Source organism: Saccoglossus kowalevskii, chromosome 6 (assembly GCF_978046115.1).
Source record: "Saccoglossus kowalevskii chromosome 6, keSacKowa6.1, whole genome shotgun sequence".
NCBI lineage: Eukaryota > Metazoa > Hemichordata > Enteropneusta > Harrimaniidae > Saccoglossus > Saccoglossus kowalevskii.
In genome coordinates this window covers 23165434-23178571 of record NC_140646.1, presented here as the reverse complement: position 1 = coordinate 23178571, position 13138 = coordinate 23165434, and positions in this window count along the sequence as shown.

Genomic DNA, 13138 nt, shown 5'->3' with positions numbered 1-13138 from the left:
ACTCATTTATTTATATATATTATTTATTTATATATTATTATATAGTGAAATAAACTTGTTCTTAATTCATTATGTGGTGAATGTACCACCGCCACTCTTTTCACATCTAACCGATTTAAGTTCAGATAACATTGCAAACATTCCACAGTTATGATATCATTAAATGATATTTTCGCCAATTAACTCAACATTAATTGAAACCGTAATCCCAAAAGCTGTGTTTCTGTCTCCCAAATTACCAATAGCATCACAAATCAGAATCGACATGTTATTCTATTCTTCATTTGATTAAAATGCTAGTATATAAAGGGATTGGTGAAACAAATATCTGTGAAAGTGCAGTTGTATTGTTAGATTAAGTGTAAAACCCACTCTTTAAAGCAATTACATTCCAAAAGGTTAACTGATTTACAAAGTCGCTCAGGTCACTTTCTTTGTAACGAAGTTATTTTGGTACACTCCCACGAATGTTCACTTTCTTGCCTTAGAGAAGATCAAATAACAATGTTTAAGACACGTTGGAACTGAACGCACAAATAAAGTTACACAACGCCAGTGATGTAATAATCAGGGTTTTACCTGAAATGGCTCGGTTATATATCAACCACGCCTACAAAGATCCGCTCAATTTTGTAATTTCTTTCATTTTGATCATAATAGACACCTGGGCTTTGCCTGGCCTAGTTAACTATACAATACCCACACGAAAGATGTTCATGAGTCTCAGTCAATATGTTTTACATATTAGGTTGTATTCCTGACAAACTTACTACGTCACATGGTCAATGTCATCCTCATTGACGGCAAATAACGTAGTGCTAACTGCAAACTGGGTGATAGTGCCTGTATTAACAAACATTGTCTTGATGTATTATATAAAACAAAAATAGTTTAGAGATCATTTATAATTATTGGCGTCATCAAGTAAATTTGATGAAATTAAGACGTTGAGATCTCTTTATTTCGCTAATGTTGTCTGTTTCGTTTGGACGCCTTATCATAAATGTCAACGCGTTCAAAAAAGTTGAGCTTATTGGTTACAAGGAGGGACATGACAACTTCAACAATAATACTATGGAATGTGTTCTGTTCCTAAATGACACCACTTTTTGTCAGAAACTGCTCGATAGTTTCATCTTAGTTGAATTACTTACCTACAAAGAGGCATAATAATATATAACAGAATGTTTAAAACGAATTGATGCAAATGTAAGATTTTTGTGTTCATTTAGTATTTTTTTAAATCAAATATTTTGAGTGAATTTATTACAGAATGATAAAATGCAGGCACAATATTGCAAATTGCAGAATATTCATGTTTCATATTGTTTAATGTACGATATTTCTTCTCCATTTTATTCGGACTGTAGACGATGTGTGTATATAAGATACGAACAACTTGACCACACATTACAAATATTTTGCCTGATTGCAAGTTACTGATCTTATGTGGATTGATTTAAAAAGTATTGTTTTGTTTAAGTGCATTAAATCATAGAAATTATGGTCTATGATTAAAACATGCGATCACTTGTATTATCTATGTTAAATATTCAACCAGCGAAGTATTTTCTATGCTTATTAATATGCGAATTTGCACCGTGACAGTGGGTATTTCTTATGTTTTATGAGTTTTATAGATTTTGTAGTGGTAGATATGTAGATGAATAGATATACTATATTATTTATTTATTTTAAAATATATTATGATTGTTTATGGTGAAATAACGTTTATTAATTTATTCAGTAAATCTGTCATAGACAATTGATGCGTGCCGTTTACCAAATGCCTCCACCCGTCATGTAAACCAGAGAACATAAACTCCACAGTCACCTATGTAAACGCCTGATATGCGAAGTAAGTTTCCATGGTCAGCTGCTTCACTTGAATATGAAAAACAGTATATACAACAATCTTGCCAGGTAGGTGGCATCCTATAGTTGGTAAAATGACGCCCGGTCGGAGTAGACTTAAAGCTAACAGTTCTCTTGTGTTGTTCAGTGCACATAAAAATCGCAATATTCTAGTGCGTTAAAATAAATAGCTCAAAATAAATTTATATGTACCTCTTTTATCTATAATAAGCCATACTATCTCAATAAAACTCAGAGAAATATCTTTTGGAAATAAATGACTTCTGCATTTGACGCTCATTTAATAAATGTCAAATTAATTGTGGAATAATTGACTTTTATAGTTATACAGTAAACAATGACTGTAATTTATTTTCTCAACAAATACACATATGTGACTATTTGCGTCAATCATTATCGACAAAGATTCAAGACACACATTCCGTCAATACTAATACGGATACGAGAGAGACATAAGCGCCAGTAAACGATGGACAAATTGAATTAATATTAACATGATGACTTCTATTGATCCTAGAGTATTGCCGAGTTTATCTGTAATCGCTGCGCTGTCACATCTACCAACGCATGGGCACGTCAAGTATCATTTGTGTAATGAAAAACAATCCTTACACACTAGGTGGTTTAAAGTGACAGGTTACGTCGTCTCGTGAATTGCGAGGGCACCTTTGCTGGTCATCTGATTTGAGAGCGTGATTTCAATGTCTGCCGTTATCTCTCTATTGTATACACCGCATTACGACAATCTACGAGGCGAGGAATATGACATTACTCGAAGACCATCTTGATTTCAAATAAAAAGTGCAAACCATTGTATTTTCCAAAGTAAATATAATTCCATCTAATAATTCCAATGAATAATGTAGTAATTTTAGAATTTTGACAATGTTATAAAACCACTGTTCACCATTTCAAAAACAAAGCTTCGATGGTACAAACATAAAACGTACTGTCTTTTGTTCCAGCGCAAAATGTATTTACATAAAGTCAATATGTGCCATGTTTTTATTAATAGTGTTGACATAATTTGACGGGTCGTCATTAATTTTATATCAAAAATGAGAATGGAAACAAATATAGAAAAGCAAACTTATAACCGCACATTTAATGGTACTACACGTCTGGGCGTTTCATAAATAAGTGTCTGCATCGTATTGATTTCTACGTTATGCAATATGGCGTCGTTTTTATGAAATATACTGTAAACAGAAATCTAAAGATGTTAAAGTTGCACTATGAGATATAAATTTTTGGGGTATATTGTATGGGATATTTGTCTGAATTTGTGCAAATTACAAAAATGCACGAAATGTTCATAATTCAGTAATTATAAATGCGCCCGAATCCAGCATGCTTAGCATTGCGACCTCGTATTTGTCAGACTTTTTATGTAAGGCCGCTGAGAGAGACAAGATTTCTGTTTTTAGCTGTAACATGGGATTGAGTGAGAGCTTGGGGAATAGTTACGCATTAGATCCTGATTAAATCGGGGATGACAAGAAGAAGAAAAAAAACGAGATGCTAAATGCGAAATGAAAACTCAGGCACGTGGTTGCATTTTTAATATAATTTAGTAAGCCTCCACTGTTGAATAATAAGGATGCTTACAAACGGAATCATCCCACCTTCCGCAATGCATGATGTAACTCCATGGTAACTTTAGGCGGCTTCTCTTTAGATTTCTTTCAATATTCATTATGTGGCTCCCATTACTGTAAAACATAAAGTATTCCGTCTTCTATCACGTGTTTCGCAAGAGTGCGTACCAGGCGATTGTTAACAATTCAGATCTTACAGTCGACGAAGCGTATCAACTTTGATATTTGAGGGGTGAGGTGCGAGTGTCATTGTACTCTGTGAATCTATATTCTCATTCGAGTATGTCTGGAAATCCCGATCAGACACGAAGTCAGACAATTCTCCTTTTCCCATTACTATCTAAGACCGCAGATTCTCTAGGCTTCCTTGGCGAATTCTACTGTGTGTCGTCAATTTAAATGTTTGATAGGTATTGATTCATTGAATGCGGATCGCTGATTATAAACTGGAAGAGTGAATTATCGTTTAACAAACAATTTAGGCGGTATTCATTCTCATCATGGTAAAAGGAAACCCAAATTTAGATATATCCGCGATTAACTTGATGCCCAGGCACTGTAACAAAGCATACTCGGAGATTTAGAAGTGATTAGTGGCGGATAAAAGCTTTTTTTTTATGCATGGTCCGAAGAGACAAGTATTAATGCACGTCTAATAATATCCCAAGATATCTCATCGTGTGGCCTAACCTCGGCACTTCGGCTGCCTACCGTACTTCACACGTGCCCATTGAAAATATACGTCTATCTACTTATGTTTTTACCACGTGTGAAGTAGAAACGGTTCAGTACCTTGATACCTCAAGTTGCTAGAGTAGTGACACTTCATACCGAGTTTCACTTTATTCTCGCACGCCTAACACATTGATTTCTATATCGTAACTAACTAATTAAATTAGAAGTTTTTTGTTTGTGAAAGTAGGCTCGAAATGTTCTATCGCAAAGTATAGGTGATATCCTAAGGTTTAGGAAATACATCGCATTTTCATAGTGTCATAATAAAAGTTACGATACACCAGACTGTAGTGATGCAATGCAATTACAAGCGTATATTTTAGCTAGAAGTAGGCTACGTAATGATGACGTGTAGATCTGCTGCAAGGTTGAAAATTGTCAAATTAAACTAATTTCTGTTTTTGTCACGATTTGAAAACACTATTCTTATAGCGTGTCCTGCCAATAGCCTATATTAGTGTATTTATTGTTATCATATGTATTGTTGAAAACTGTAATAAACTGAACTCATAGATATTTGTCTGGCGTACATTAACTGGTAGTTAGTCAGAGCACGTCTGTCTGTCTGTCTGTCTGTCTGTCTGTCTGTCTGTCTGTCTGTCTGTCTGTCTGTCTGTCTGTCTCGTTGTTTGTTTGTTCTACATCCATAGAATTGTACTGCGTGTTAGGCATACAGGAATCGCAGGGGCGGCTGATAAGCCTCTTATTTCGGTTAAGATTATTATTATAATTTTTCTACAAACCTTCGCTCAATTGTGAATATTGGTGTTAGAATGTAAATCTTAATTGCATTAAAAGTTGTGCAATTCAATCATTAATGACATTTTAATTAATTAGATTTTTGATTTGATGCGTAGGTATTTAAGAGAAAGAATGGCATATTTCACCCACAAATATGCAAATTGCATGGCCTATGCCATGATATCATTTCGCTATATATTATACATAAAGAATGTCAGTAGTTCCTCGTGTGCTAGTATAGAAAGGCTGCTGTTTGTCTTATTGTGGATATTGTGGAGTCTTCTATTATTTATACTCATTTATCAACTGGATATTGTGCATATGAATAACGACACTTCGAAAAACTGTTAGCTTGTCACATATGGCTTCATAATTTATGTGCATATCTAATTCCGAATCATCTTTAATAGATATGCATTTACTATAAAGTACTATTGGTTAGTCATGCGACCTCAATAATTACGCGCATATCTAATTTCTGAAAACCTACCGTGTTTAACAGGCTTGTCCATAGAAACCACGGCAGGCCAAAACCCATAGCAACCAATATTTGTAATCGAAGAATATGAAAATAATTTACACTATACCGGGTATAAAAAGAAACATGTTGTCGCCTGGCAACCATTTGAAAATATACATACCCATAAAAATATGACTAATATATCTCATTTATTCATGTTGTTGACAAATTGTTTGTGGGCGTGTCCCACGACATCCATTGTAACATGGTTTAGCAGATGATTGCCTGTACGTCGATAATTGTTTCTCATATAGTCTAAGCTGAAACACATATAAATTATTCACCCTAGTTGAAAAGTGATGCTGAATTTTTTGAGTTACGGACATCGAGTTCTTTTGTTTTGTTTTAACCCCCCAATTTATTAACACGAACTTTAATTAATCCGAACTTCGAGTTATGGGCAACATGTATATTTTTTATTTTGTTTAACATTGCAGTGTATGCTGTCCGTCTGTTGTTCTTTAACTGTTAATTGGAGATCGGGTTACAATTCGGGCGTGGTTTGGCAAAATTCGGCGTGGTTTCTAAAATACGGGCGTGGTCATTTCTGTAACTCGATGTTTTCTAACTCGATATCCGTAACTCGAACATTGTGTGTAGAGTAGAGTGTGTTGGCGTTCACGGTTTATTTGTTTTCTCAGGCTTTCATGCCCTATATATTAAATATATTTGTAAAGTTTTTAATTAGCATGAATAATTTGTGCCTTGAGTTTATGTCAAGCATATAATTCTGACTCCAGTGAAAAAAAGTATGTGTTGTTTGAAACTCGTATATAAAAACGCATAAAATGCACAATTTTACAAAACACAATTTGATCATTAAAAAAACAGTGGTTCAATTGATTCCGTGACGCATATGCCCACCCATTTATCTCGACCTTTGACCGGAGATCGGTTGAAATGAAAATTGAAACACTTATTGCTCGCAGCTGTTACATTTCAACGGAATTATATTTCTGTTTCGGATGTTCGCAGAGAAATTTATATTTTCCGTTATTTTTTTCAGCTACAAGTTTGAGAATTTTTGTTTACTCCAAAGTATTCAGTGTCAGGTTTCGTGTACTAATGAGAATGAAATGAATGTAATCATGCCATATACATAATACAAACGATTTTTTTTTTCGAACATCAATTGATTTCTCGAAATTAGTTTGGACGCCTTTCTTCAGGCACATGCGAATTGTTGAACATTTGGCTTATCAATCTAAAGCTCTCCATTAAAACCGTGACCTTGAACTTATTCAACAATGTGATCATCTTCGTCAGCCAATGTTCATTTATCATTTTGGCCGTTGACTCACCATTCTACCTTGGCAAACTTATGACTATAAACCTGTGTTCACTTTCGACGAAATCAAACACGACGACGCGTGCTCTGGCTCATTTCCATGGCGAATGGAACACAAAGTCACGGGTTGGGAAGCGTTTCAATTGGAAAGCGAACGCGTGTTTTGTCAGTTATGCTGTCACGTGATATGATGCAGCAAAATCAGGATTAAAGGATCTAGCTCCTTTGCGCACCTAATCAAATCATTCACTTTAACTGAGGTCAAATACAGATTTCTCTAACACGGTCACGCAAGTGTTTCATAGAGACGGCCATAGATGGTCGGCTTCAGTGAAACCGCGAGAATAGGACGATGTAAGGAGATGAAATTACATATATTGTGTATCCCTCTAATTACGTTAAAGAGCGGTGGTCGTCGCGCAGCGCCTGTACGAATTTCATGTAAACAAACAAAGTATTTCACACGCATTGTAACAAGCCAACGAAAAACAAACTGAGGACATACAGATAAATGTTAACAAATATTGATCCGCGAGAGTCAATCTCTCGGTTCTGTTTAAAATCGTAACGAAACTGAAATTACCAATAGAAAAAAAATCTGTAATCTTGGCTCAAAAAATCAAGTAGAAGACGATTACCTTTTTTATAATAACTTGCCCTTTTAACAACGATCAAAGAAAGAAATTACTTGCCAACTGGTTAGAGGCGATTGGGAAACGATTTTCTAAACGACCAAAAATGATATCTACAAAATTTGTAACGTTTTTATTGTCTTGTAGTTTTAGTGACCTTACTGCTGTACTTTCCAAAGTCAGTGTTGTGTCAATAAATAAAAATATTGTATACGCCCCTATGAGTCCCATATCGAACTGGACGCGTCGAGACGACCGCCGCCCTTTAATATGCGAAGTTACCTCCACTGATGAGAGATTGTGAGTGGCATTCATGTTATACTGGGACGCCATCTTAAAACGCTCCCGTAAAAGATACATACATTGTTGCGACTCAAGGCGTTACGATGTGATAAACACCAACTTATTAACTGCAGCAAAAGTGACGAAAGAAACTACGTGGAATTTAAACATTCAGCTGAATAACCGAGCGATCAAGAAATTCTCAATCTTCAGACATATTCTTCAATTCGTTCTGCAATCGTGACTGTCATCAAGCGATTAGACAACGCAATAAAGCCTAATGGGTATTTGCTTTGTAGAAGGAACCACGTTTTCACAATACGTTGTGTTTATGAAAACAATGAATACACGACGGGTTCTAGTCTCACGTTTTTTAGACGAGGTTCTCGTGTTCAAGTAAATTCGATTTTCCGGCTAGGCACACATTTTGGGGTGGGTGAGCGTTACATTACTGGTGAGTTACTCAGGCAGAGCCAAATTCTAATTTTCAAATTAGTTTTCACACATTTCGCGCACTCGCGTCTAAAGCAATTAATTAGAAGCGGCCATAGTTAGATTGGCATATTAATTGGTGTTATTTTCATATCATGTTTCACTATTTTTCGACAATGACAAGACACAGTTGTCATGAAATATGCAAATAATGTAATGTTTTTGTTATACGTAAATAAATGATGAAGAACGACACTTAAAAATATACCTCGATTGATCGTTATGCGTTTCATTGTATTTCGCAAAAAGTTTGTTGACATCAACAAGGTTTCTTTTTAATTTTATCACATCGCATGTTTCTTTTATCGCGTCCCGGGATGTACGTAGTTGTTTATTTCAATTTTCTGTATGCGCCCTTATATCAACGCGCATGCGCGTAAGTAGTGCGCAGGGTGATGTTTGCGCCACCTGGACGGCGTGAGTAGCACAATAGCCGGACCTCATCTCAGCTCACGTATACGTGCCTCATGCGCAAATAGCGTGCTGTATGTCGCGTAAATAAAGAGTGTGTGTTACGTGTGTCTCCATCTCAGCGCATGCGTGAATAGCCTGTAGTGTGCTGTATGCGCACCGGTGCGTGCTTCTATATTTAGGACGCGCGTGTACTTACCGCGCGTGAATAATTAGGGTATTGTGTGTGCCAATACACAATATAGCAATGGTAAATTCTAACTCCTTGAACCAGGTTTTTGTCTATTACTAACATTTTGAAACGTTCGCTATATCAGCGCACATATTCTTTGAAATCCGAACGGTTCACTGCTTTCCCTGCCCGCGTTCTTTCTATCGCTATAAATATACTTTTATGTTATATTCAAGGACGTGGAAAAAAAAAAAGATTAATCGAGTATCAAAAATTGTTTGACATCTTTTTTGTTGTTATCTTTTACGGTGACGTCAAACGGGGCATGTCTGAAACCTTATAGTATGTTTGTGTAAATTCAGCAATTAACGTAATACGAAAGATTAGGTCAAATACAGTGATGGCAATAATGCAGTTATGGGGTCTATTTCTTGAATCTTAATTGCTGTGTACTATCGATTATCCGCTAACTAATGGAGAACGCCAAACAACACTGCGGCGTTTCACCTTGTTTACACGAATACACGTCACAGGATCTAGCAGACGGGAGAAACATGCTATAATCAGGGTACTTTAACAGAAATGTCGGGAGAAATGTACGTATCAGTTGTTGAACATTTTATAACTTCCATTTCTGTGACATGAACACAACACATCAATCCTATATAAAAACAAAAACTTCCCTGAAAACTGCTTATGGATAAACAATAAGATGGTATAGACCATGTTTGCTCGATATTTTAGTAAATTCATTGCGGAAGAAATTGACATTTTCATACAATGTGACTCATCCCAATAGAGGCTGTTTTTGAATATATTGTGTACGTTAAATTTGTCTAGCATTCATGCAAACAAATCGTGGGTTTGCGACTATGAGCACCTAGTTATATTCGTGATGTTGGTGTAAGAACTGAGTGGTGAACGTCCCGGTGCGTAACTTACGGAATCGTCAAGGCAGCCACTGGAGAATATACACGGTAGATGAGAATCGTGACTATCATGCCACCTGTTCCACTCGAACCACCCGCCCCATTTTAAATATAAGTCAATAGCCATTAACGCTATGGAAATTGATACTAAATAACCTATAATAATGTCAACAAAGTACCTTTCGCTGTTACTTTAGGTATTTACGATGCATGTAGAGTGAGTGCAAGAAAGACTATTGCGTCATTTGCGCAAACATAAATATGTTAATTTCCATTGCCTATGAAGTAGTACACAATGTAAATATTTATAATCATAATGGGATATTTACGACGCTTTCCGTAATACTCGCACGTTAGCCGCTGCCCAAATGTAACGTACACGTAAATGAGAATGGGAAATCTAATAATAACACCATACTATGCTACACTGGCGTTTACAACAGAGGGCAGTGCTGCCAGAATAATCATCTATGGACGATTTGAGGTGAAGTGACTTACCCCTGTAAAGAACTTGGCTGATGTAGCCCTGTGAAACGTCTAAAACCGCGTGGTCAACAGAAATAATGTATGTAGCGTTGTTTGGCACGATCGTAAGATGCTCGATGAAGGATGCCAAGTCGCTGCACAGCGTTGATAGGGTTTGAGCTGGATGTAATGAAACATCTCCCACAAGGAGTGTCGTTAGCAATATTAAAATAGTTAACACCCGATGAGCGAAGAAGGTCTGATTAAAACGCCGACGTTGTTCAAGTGGCATGCGTGCTCCTGGTTGCATGTTAACAATCGTTTGGGCATCATAAACGAAAACACCGGCTTTCTTTGAGTATTACGCAAAATATACGGTGAATGTATCTGTTGAGCCCTCACGTAGCACTACCAATTTTCCTTTCCATCTTACGATTTACAGAACATCCGGTTGTCACCTTATTTGACAAAGCGTGTGTTGTAGTCTACGATACTCGTTGTTACGTACTCTGGTCATTGTACTCACTATTCGAGCGAGTATGTAAACGCACCACCGTACTTCATTCGTGAAGTCATGATTATGGATATGCATATAATAAAGTGCAGGCATGAAATATGTGAACGTTGTATCGGGAATCGTATTGTTTACGATTGTCTCCTTTTGCTGCTCAATTCTCCAAGTAAACAGTTGTCATTTGGACCGACAGGTGTGATTATGTTTCCTGTGTGTTTACCTTGTCTTTGCACGGTTTCCGTTTCCTTTCCACCACCATCACTTCTACTTACTACTACTACCACTACTACAACTTAAACCACGAGTAGCACCGACAACTTAACATCACACACAAAGCAAACACATCTCGGAGATTTCAGCGTAGCTGTTTTCTTGATGATGTAAAACTCCCTTCCGCAGTTGCGAACTCAGATCACATCATGGCTATGTCACCTGTGTGAAGTCGCCTTGGGCGTTCAACCGGCGTGAGAGGAGACATCACGACGTCACTGGAATAGCAGACGGCGATCCCGACTAGTACTAACTGCGATGAATATGAATAATTTAACAGACGAATATAATAATACCGATCCATCAGAACTGGGACAAACCATTAGTTGCGGGGGTGGTGTGAAGGTAGTGTACATGTACAGATGGGAATGTCATCAGTGCCAAACATCTCATTTTACGTTGATTAAAATGTATTCATCGATTATCTCGACTGTGTCTACGTTTGGACATTTATTTGAAAACAAAATTTTGCAATGTTTGTTTTTCGTTTTCGTTTTCGTTCTTCGACTGGTGGCTAAAATGTGATCGATACAACACTAGATCCATAGAATGATAGAAGATAAAATCGATTCACATCGGGTGAATACTTTACAGCGCGTGTGAACAATAAGGAGCGAATTATTCCCTAACATGTTTTTTTTTAAACATAAATTCAAAATTTTAAACTGATCCAGAACAAAATAATCAACAATGTAGTGTTTTACTAAAAAATGAAAATGCACATATTTGATACATATAACAGTATCTGGCATCCTTCAAAAAGCTAAGAAAATTATTATAAAAATGTCTATTCATATTATAATAGAAACAGGATACGTACATAGATATTAAAACACGAATGCGAAAGTGTCTAGTTATGGCTCAAGCAATGTCGAAGGATGGCGTGGCGCAGCATAACACATGCTATAATGAAGACACCATGTGTTTGCATGGCACACGCGTTTTCTGTCGTATCAACAGTCAGCCCAACAATGAAACTCCCCTCTCCCGTCCTACGTAAACCTGTCACCTTGGCAACGCGGAACTGAAGTCACTGTAGATACGGTAGTAGTTGCAGAATCCTGCGTGACGTGTCACGGTGATTGAGCTCAGGTACTAGGAGTCGTTAGACGGCAAACCCCGTCTACCACGTCCCTTGAGCAATATCCCTGGTTAAAACGCCCCCAGCTCATTCCGAACACATCGACCACGTTTCATGATGAGGACATATCTCAGTTACCGAGGTAACATAATTATCATCCGAAGTCAATTAGCACCGTGTCACACTAAAACTGTTCATTATATTGATACTAACTTTATACAAGTATAAATATACCATTTTCCGTTCACTGCCAGAATCATGCGTTATGCGTGAAATCGAACGTAAAAACAGGACAAACAAAGGTCATAGCGTCGTAGTGGCGTCAAACATCGCGTGGGATTCGACAAACGCGAAAGTATTTCGGGGACATTTCCATGCTTAATAATGTGCTGTCCACATTTGATGATAGACAATTTCGATTCAGTGAGGGTATTCGGAAGCAATATTCCTCTGCCGAAGATCGGCCGGTCGATATGAGTTACGAAATAAAGAAATTCGAGTACAAAATCAAATCGTTCGACTTTTGCGGCAGACGTTCGACGCGCGTCTTTCATGCATCTCACGAGATCTCGCAATTGTACGGAAAATCACCAATTACTTCATGAAACACATTGTATTTTAGATCCGCTCCAGTCTCCTGGAAATATTCTGTTTTGCGTTAGTATGCAATGTATAAGCACGAGACCACGATACTCAGACAATGTCGTTTCAATGGTCTCTCTAAACTGAAATGACTGCAATGTCCAATGATCATTATAAAAATATCATAATCTAACATCCTTCTCAAACAATCTAGTGTCGATCGAATACAAACTATTTTAAACCACACAACTGCCCATACTTACAATGGTGAGTTAAGATGGACATGAACAAATAAAAAATTGGAACAAAACAGAAAAGAAAAAATCCACCCAAGTTACTGAAGACATATAATAAAAGCAAGCAGCATTGGGGTACAAATGGACATGGAAAAGAGTGCCCCTACAATTCAACGTATTCTCACATACCTTAATATGAACTGACAGAAATGAAGAAAAAACAAGAATGTCATCACTGATTGGCAAGGCTAGAAAAAAAACTGAAGTATCTGAGGAAAAATCAATTCAAATTTTCCTAAACTAAGCTAAAATTGT